Consider the following 7,735-nt stretch of genomic DNA (forward strand, 5'->3'; position numbering starts at 1 on the left):
GACATTTATACAAAATATCCTATGGTTTAAATTCTGTGCTGAAACAAGATTCAGGTTCAAAAATTTTAGTAAACTTTTGTTAATGAAACTTTAAAAAAAAAAGAGAAACATTTAGTTGTACAAAGTTAAAGGGGGAAAAAAAATACCAACAATTTGTGAGGTGTACGCAAAAGTGAGGTGCCCTCTAAGCGTTGTGATCTTTAGCTGGAAGTGAAAAGGAGGAGGTCATAGGATAATGTGAAGCAGTTGAACCTTGGTGCCCTGACCAACTGGCTGGAGTGCTGGCATGCAGAGGCCACAGACCTTCTCCAGATGCCGTTTATCCAGGTGGTCGTTCAAATGAACAGCATCCTGAAACAATTCTTTGACACACACAAAAAAACAAGAATAAACAATGAATATTAACAACTTTTGAACAAAAGGTAACCATGTGGAGTATACAGAGTAAGGGTTTATGTGGGTGGAGGTCAAACATGGCAAATGGTATTCCAGATTTAAAGAATTTTTGCAAATCTAATGTTTAAATGGTTTAAATCACAACTATTTTCACGCTTTCCTATATAACAAAAAAAAAAAAGTACTTGTTGCTTATAATGCTGTAATTTAATCTCTACACCCTTGAAATTATTTATTTATAAGCTGCATGGATATTTTGTCATGTTAACACCGAGTCAATAAAATTCACGACAAGGAAAATTAACTGAAACAAAATGAAAGCTGGAAGTTAAATGGGTCACTTAACATAATATTACACTAACAGGCCATTTTATTAGGAAATTAGATCTCTACTATTAGCACAAACAGCAACTCAGCTAGCCACAGGAAAGCAACTCCATACATCTGGGTACCAAGGAACGGTGAAGATAAATTGTTAAAGTTCAAAACGAGCATCAGAATATGGAAAACAACGATTTAAGTGACTTCGAGCAAAGCATCAGTCAGAGGAGTTCATATTCTGCTATCAACTGGGATTTTCACACAGATGCGTCTCTTAGGTTTTCCAAGAATAGGTCAAAAAAGAGAACAAAAATCTTTTTAGAGTTAAATTTCTCCCTTATGTGTGGGGATAATGGGCTGAATGGCTCCAGATGAAAGGAAGGCGACTGCAGCTAAAATAACCCCGGCAACCAGGACATGCATCAGATCATCTTCACATCAAATCTTGAAGGAGATGAGCTACAGCAGCCGAGCACCGCACTGAAAGCACACTGCTGCCGGTGAGCAATAGTGAACAGAGGCTACAATTCTCACAAACTCATGGAAATTAGGCAATCATCTCAGTGAAAATATTACATCCATTTTTTACCTGGAGAAAGAGTCTGAATTTGGTATAAAATACATGAAACTAAACTGCCCCTACCCACAAATCAATTGTTGTTGGTGGTGACATGGTGTTTGGTTTTCATAGTAAACTATGTGACCTTTTGTAGCAAATAAAAATTAATTAAAACCCACAGCATACGTGAGTATTGCTATTGATTTTGTTCATGACAAAAACCTGTTCTTCTAACAGTTACCTGCAGCAACTTGATGCACTACGTCACAAAACTCAAACAAATCAAACTTACTCCTTAAACAAACGACTGAACTACAGTGACCTGCACAAACTCCAACTCGTAATGCAGTAGAGCCACTTTGAAATGTGGTGAAAATGGAGATTGACATCGTTGATGTGGAGCCACGAAATCTGCAACGCTTTCAGGATTCAGACATGTCAATATAGGCCAAAAGCTCAGAGGAATATTTCACACACTGTTGTATCTGTAGCATGAAGAATCAATACTGTTTTGAAAACAAAATGGGATCCATCCTGCTATAAGGTGTAACTATTGCAGCATGTGGCCAGTGAGCGAACGTGAAAAAGTTCTACTTAAGTGTGACATTTGTAAGTAAATAATAGTCCATCGTCCTTTCGGTGGATCATGTTTGTCCTCTGTGGTTCTGCTTTCAGTGAGACCTTCTTGATTTCATTGTTGCATTATTTTTATTCCATTTCCTATAGTTTGTTTTTCTCTGGGTTGTGCTTTTTGCTCCTTTCTCACACCTGATCCTAATTTGTCAATCATCGCAGCTGTCCTGTGTCTGTCATTTATTCTCTTGGTAAATATGTACTCGAAGCCTTTCAGTAATTCACTGTCACATCATTGTCATTGTTGTTTTCGCTGTCTGCCCCGACCTCCTGTTGGCCCAGCTTGTGTCCAGCTGTAGTTTAGTTGAAATATATTCCTCCTGCTTCTGCGGCACTCTTAGTTTTGTTGGCCTGCCTCCTGCTTCCTAGTTCCTGCAGCTGGGCCCTTTACTTTCTTTCTTTTTTTCTTTCGTTTTTTTTTTAAACCAGCAACTCAACATTAATTTTTAAATAAATAAAACAATTCCCCTTTATCTACAATGGTCTAACATTGGATCATGCATGGTAACTTTAAATAAGGGAATATAATAGAGTGGAAAATGAGACACTAAGAGCAAGCATGCGGCCATAATGATAAAAGGCTGCATTAGCCACATCTGCTGGGAATAGGGCCTGCAGCGAGGCTACTTGCTCTGTGAAGTGTAATCTTCAGAGTTTAGGCCCCACTGACACCAAGCATTGTGCAGGCTTTGGGTGGGGCCGACAGTGCCTTACACAAAGCAATGAGTATCACTATGGCAGGTAGAGTATACAAATAACACTCATACAGAACAAACACAGGGGGAGGGCATCAGAGCGAGTACAAGCTCAGCATGAAAGGTAGATCAGTGGTGATATAAAGAGAAAACTAGATGTTAGAGAGTGGACTCTGAGGAAATTGGCTGGAGGGCGAGAAGGGATGAGAGAGAGAAGACAGAAACTAGGCAGTGATGGTAAATAGAACTGAACTGCAGATGCAGAGATGCAATGGGAGGAATGGTGGACAGAATGATGAAGAGGATAGCTGTGGTGTGAGGAGTGAGAGCTCAAAAGATAAAAGAAAAAAACAGTAGCTCAAAGAGGGGATAAATAATGAACGCGTACACCAAGAACAGAGATGCTGGATCAAGTCTTTACAATGGTCTCTGCATAGTAGAGGACCCACACATATAAATGTGCCACAAATGAGTGAAGCCTACTTTTAGTTGTCTCTTTGCCATTTCTCAGTGAGATACAAAACATCAAAATATGTCCCTCTTTTTATTAACCCGCAGTCAATTCGTGTCACATGTGCACGGTCAAGCCTCTTCAGTCACCACTTCCAGCAGCGACTTAAGAGTTGGGAGCATCACTTTAGCCCCTTTTTCCATGTCCCTCCATCTTCCCGGCCTTGCAGGTGCCTGACCTTTAAGAAAGTGTTTGGTGAAAGGAAACAGGGGGGGAGAATACAGGGAGGCTCAAGAGATGTGTGCACTCCCCAGGGAGACGGACAGACTAGTAGACATGGGTAGTAGTGGCACTTGAAAGCTAATGGGAATCGGTATGGAAATAGAGGTACATCAGCAACTGCTGCCTTCAGGGTAGAGACAAGTTGTTTGGTGTGCACCACTGAGGTGGAAATATGCATACGGCCTGACATAGTAGGTGGGCAACAGTGTTTTTAAAGGCAAAGAGAAAGCATGGCTTTGTCAGTGAAGACTTCAACTTATAATTTTTATTAAAGACTCAAGGAGAGTGAGTAGAGGATAACAGTTAATAGTTAGCATTTCCAATCCTGTGAAATTCATAAACACTGTGTGTCTGATGTATCAAAGTTTAAAATTATTTCATCTATTGCCTTTGAATAATAATAAAAAAAATCATATGGACTGTTCCTAAATAGCCCGTATTTTCTATGGGCTAAAAATTAAAATTTTTAAATTTCTAAAAATAGTTTCTTGTACATCTGCCGTACCAAAGTTTAAAATGATTTCATATATACGTTGCCTTATAAGTAATAAAAATATGACTAATAAATAAAACATATGGGCTGTTCATAAATAGCATTGCAGTGAAAGATACCACATCTGCCATGCCATTTTGTTGTCATTCAAAATGTTGAGTTATTTTTCTTCTTTTTTTTTTTTTTTGGCATGTTCCAGTGAGACCGTTCAAATCTAAAATGTGGCTTCATTGTGATAAACAATAAAGTGTTCTCTGAAGCGTGTTCAGCCTTAACTTGGACAGACATTTACTATGCATTACTTGTAAACATCTGATTAACACTGACTGGCCCCAACACAAACAATATTGGGAGCATATTCACATCCATGCCATGTAAATACGAAATAATCCCTGAGAAAGATGGCTACACACACACACACACACACACACACACAGAGTAAATATACACACTGTAATGTGGAAGGTGACAGCTAAGAAGCTATTCTAAAAGCAGACATTACTAAAAAGCAAGCTGATGGATGCATAGTTCCACACCAAACAACACTACTTCAATGCAAACATGCAACCTCTGTTTTTTTTTATACACTGGAGAGCAGCACACATCTTTAACAGTCGCCTCCATAATACACCCTTTTAAAGGAACATAATGAAAGATGATTACAGTGGAGTTTAAGTAGAAAGAACCCTTTTCCTTGTTGAAAAAAAATCTAAAGCTCTCATTATTAAAATCTAATTTCAGAGCCATCTGTTTCCATCAGCAGCATTACCCTTTCCCCGTAAAAGGGGTTATTGATTTGGATTCTAATCTACAAATAAATATATTGTTTGACTTTATTTTTTGTTTTCCTCATGTTGTCAGCAATGGTAAAAGGACACAGCTCATCTGGCTGATGGATGGGAGCAAATGTAGCCCAGGGCCTAAGGGGTGCACTGGAAGAGAAATGTACCTTATAACACACAGATACAAACACACAGATACACACATAAACAACCCCTCCAGATGGGTCCCCCCTTGTGACTGCTGTGCTGGGTCCAATTATGTCTGTGTGTCTGTGATTGTGCGCAGTTGTTTAGTGAGTATGTATTGGGGGCGGGGGGAAAGGATGGGGAGGGGGGCTTATGTTGCAATCTGTTTAGAAAACTATTACTTTCGCAGTCACTTCCAAAATCCTCCAACTTTCAAGCTTGTTTAAAATACAAAGTTAGGTTGGGGAGAAAAACATATCCATATTCAACCACTGTGTGTGTGTGTGTGTGTGTGTAAGTCAAGTAGTCAAGTTCAGTGTGTTTGGATGCTGTGCATTACTGTTCAAATAAAAGAGCAGTGCAGTTGTACAATCTTGCCAGACAACTTAGCAGTTTGACGTTTGGAGGCACTGATAGGGAAACGCACACTATAACCAGAGGCTGATGCACAAGTGAGGAGCAGATTGTAAGCAAATGCGATAAAGTACAATTGGGGAATATGCTCCTTCTCTTGTTTGCAAAGCTTTTAGTGTCCTCACAAAACAACACTGAATTTATTCTGCAATGGCAAACAATTTGCCACACTTGTCTGTACATCATTTTTCCCCATTGTAATCAAAGGAGGTTGCTGTAACACTGGCAAAACGGGTATGTCCACTGAGTAGTAAAAAAAAAAAAACACTGACTAAAAGATCATGGACTGCTCCAATTTGAAAATACATAGTAGACAACCAAAGTGGATCGCTGAATCAGAAATGCGGATTTGCATTCAACACTTACTATGTTGTTTTGTAGAGTAAAAATCCATCAAAATTTTACAACAATTTGTCACACCATGGAGGGGCTTTAAAGTAATTCACTTGTGTAGACCAGAATTTGACAGGGAAAAATATGTGTACATTCATTTTTATCTACAATATGGACAATGGTGTGATGTTTGCTGAAAATGTAAGCCTCGTGCATTAGTCCGTGCATGACGCTACCTCAGATTTTATCATTCCTTACATCTTTTCATGGAAATATCTCAACTTTTAACATTTTTTCAGTGGGGAACGTTTGGCATTCACTACGTTCGTCTTTTGGGCATATGTACACTTTTAGTATGGATCCTACACAATACTCTATAAATGAAACCCATGAGACTCATGTTGGCCCACCTCAGTACGCAAATAAACACTAAACAACAGTTTGCTTATCGCCATGGCGTTGAACTTGAAGACACCATCATCATGATAAGCTTTGCCCACTGTCATCTGAACAAAGCGGGAAGTACTGTGAGGGATCATGCTCTTTAATTTCACCAGCACATTTAGCACAGTTTAACAAAGATGGAGACCTCTTGTGCCTCTGCTGCCTGGATCTTTGACTATCTGACAAAAGGACCACTGTTGGTGAGACTGAGGGGTCCTTTGAGTCACAATGTGTTCAGTAGCATAGGAGTACAGCAATGTAGTGTACTCTCACCTTTCCTTTCCACTCTGTATACATCAGACTTCCTTGAGATCAACATTATGGACAACACACTGCAACTTCTACATGAAACTGTGATACAGCAAAGCCAGCCCCTTGATCTACACTATTTATTTTGTCCTGGGTGTCTGGACTTTCAACTATTGAGAAATGCTAATTTGTAATGTTTAGTGCTATGAAGTTTACCAGAAATTGCCTGCGAGGTAAACAACCACCCCGTACTGCAAAGAGAGAAATGCCAAGCCAAAAGAGACGGGTTTTAATGTTAATTCAATATTTGGAAGTGTGACAAACATGGACTGAATGACTTTGTTCTTCCATTCTTCCTCCGCCGCCATTGAGGCAACTACAGGCTAAAACAGCTCAGAAAATCAACATAATCATTCACAACTTCTCCTTCTGTTCTCTGATTGGGCCAATTGAAATTCTATTTGAGGAATCAAAGTCAAAGGGACAAAGCCCAGACTGCCTGTTACCAGAGATTATAATCGAGCAGAATTGTGCAGGAAGGCAAATGGCCAGGATAATGCTTCTTAAGACCTGGTATAATATAAACCGCTACAGGAGATCATTCCTGCCCACAGCGATTACCCTAAATGACTCTTTAAAGCTATTGTATGTAACTTTCATTTTGAAACATCTTTTTTTTTTTACATATTTGTCAAAACTGTCTCTATGTTGTAACAGTATGGTATGAGACAGATACTAACTATGTCAAGCTCCTCCCCTTCCTCCCTGAGCTACTATAGCAATCATATAGCAAAACAGCACTCCTCCCACTCAAAAACAACCAGTCACAGCCAGGAGGAGGGCTTTAGCGCTCTCACTCAACCTCGTGTAAGTGCTGCTCAATGTACTAATGGTTGAGAAACAAATCAATGTTCCAGGAAAACTGTTTATCCGTGGTCACCACTGGCCACGCTAACTAGCCTGAATACTCTTGATAGGCTCTGCTGTTGGGAAGACCCTCCTCCTGGCTCTGCTTGGTTATTCCTGACTAAGATGTATATTTCAGCTGTTAGTACAAGGAGCACTGGGAGAAGGCGATGGAGCACAATGGGTTTTTTTCACAGAATATATGTACTGAGGGTCGTAACGGTGGTAGGCGTTCATCCAAAACCCAGCAAGCCACTAAGTTAATCCTGCAAGTTGTGGTGGTCGGTTTGATTCCTGCTGCTGTTGATGTGTCTTTGGGCAAGACTCTTCACCTGCTGGTGGAGGTCAGAGTACCAGACATTTACCATTTTACTTGCACTCTATTGTCACGATGAAGTGATAGTTTTAATAAATATGTTAAAACTTGTAAAATATGAGTTTTACAACATTTACTTTCCCTGAATGATTCTCACCAGGTCATATAGAGACCTAAAGCAGGTAATCTAGTTTTTGTACTTTGGGGTTATAAAAAGCAAGTAGCCATGGGGGGAGAAAAAGTTTTATTCCTTTGATGTTCCTCCAGTGACTTGT

Source organism: Poecilia mexicana, unplaced genomic scaffold, assembly GCF_051168715.1.
Source record: "Poecilia mexicana isolate PSO_F unplaced genomic scaffold, ASM5116871v1 scaffold_3, whole genome shotgun sequence".
Lineage (NCBI taxonomy): Eukaryota > Metazoa > Chordata > Actinopteri > Cyprinodontiformes > Poeciliidae > Poecilia > Poecilia mexicana.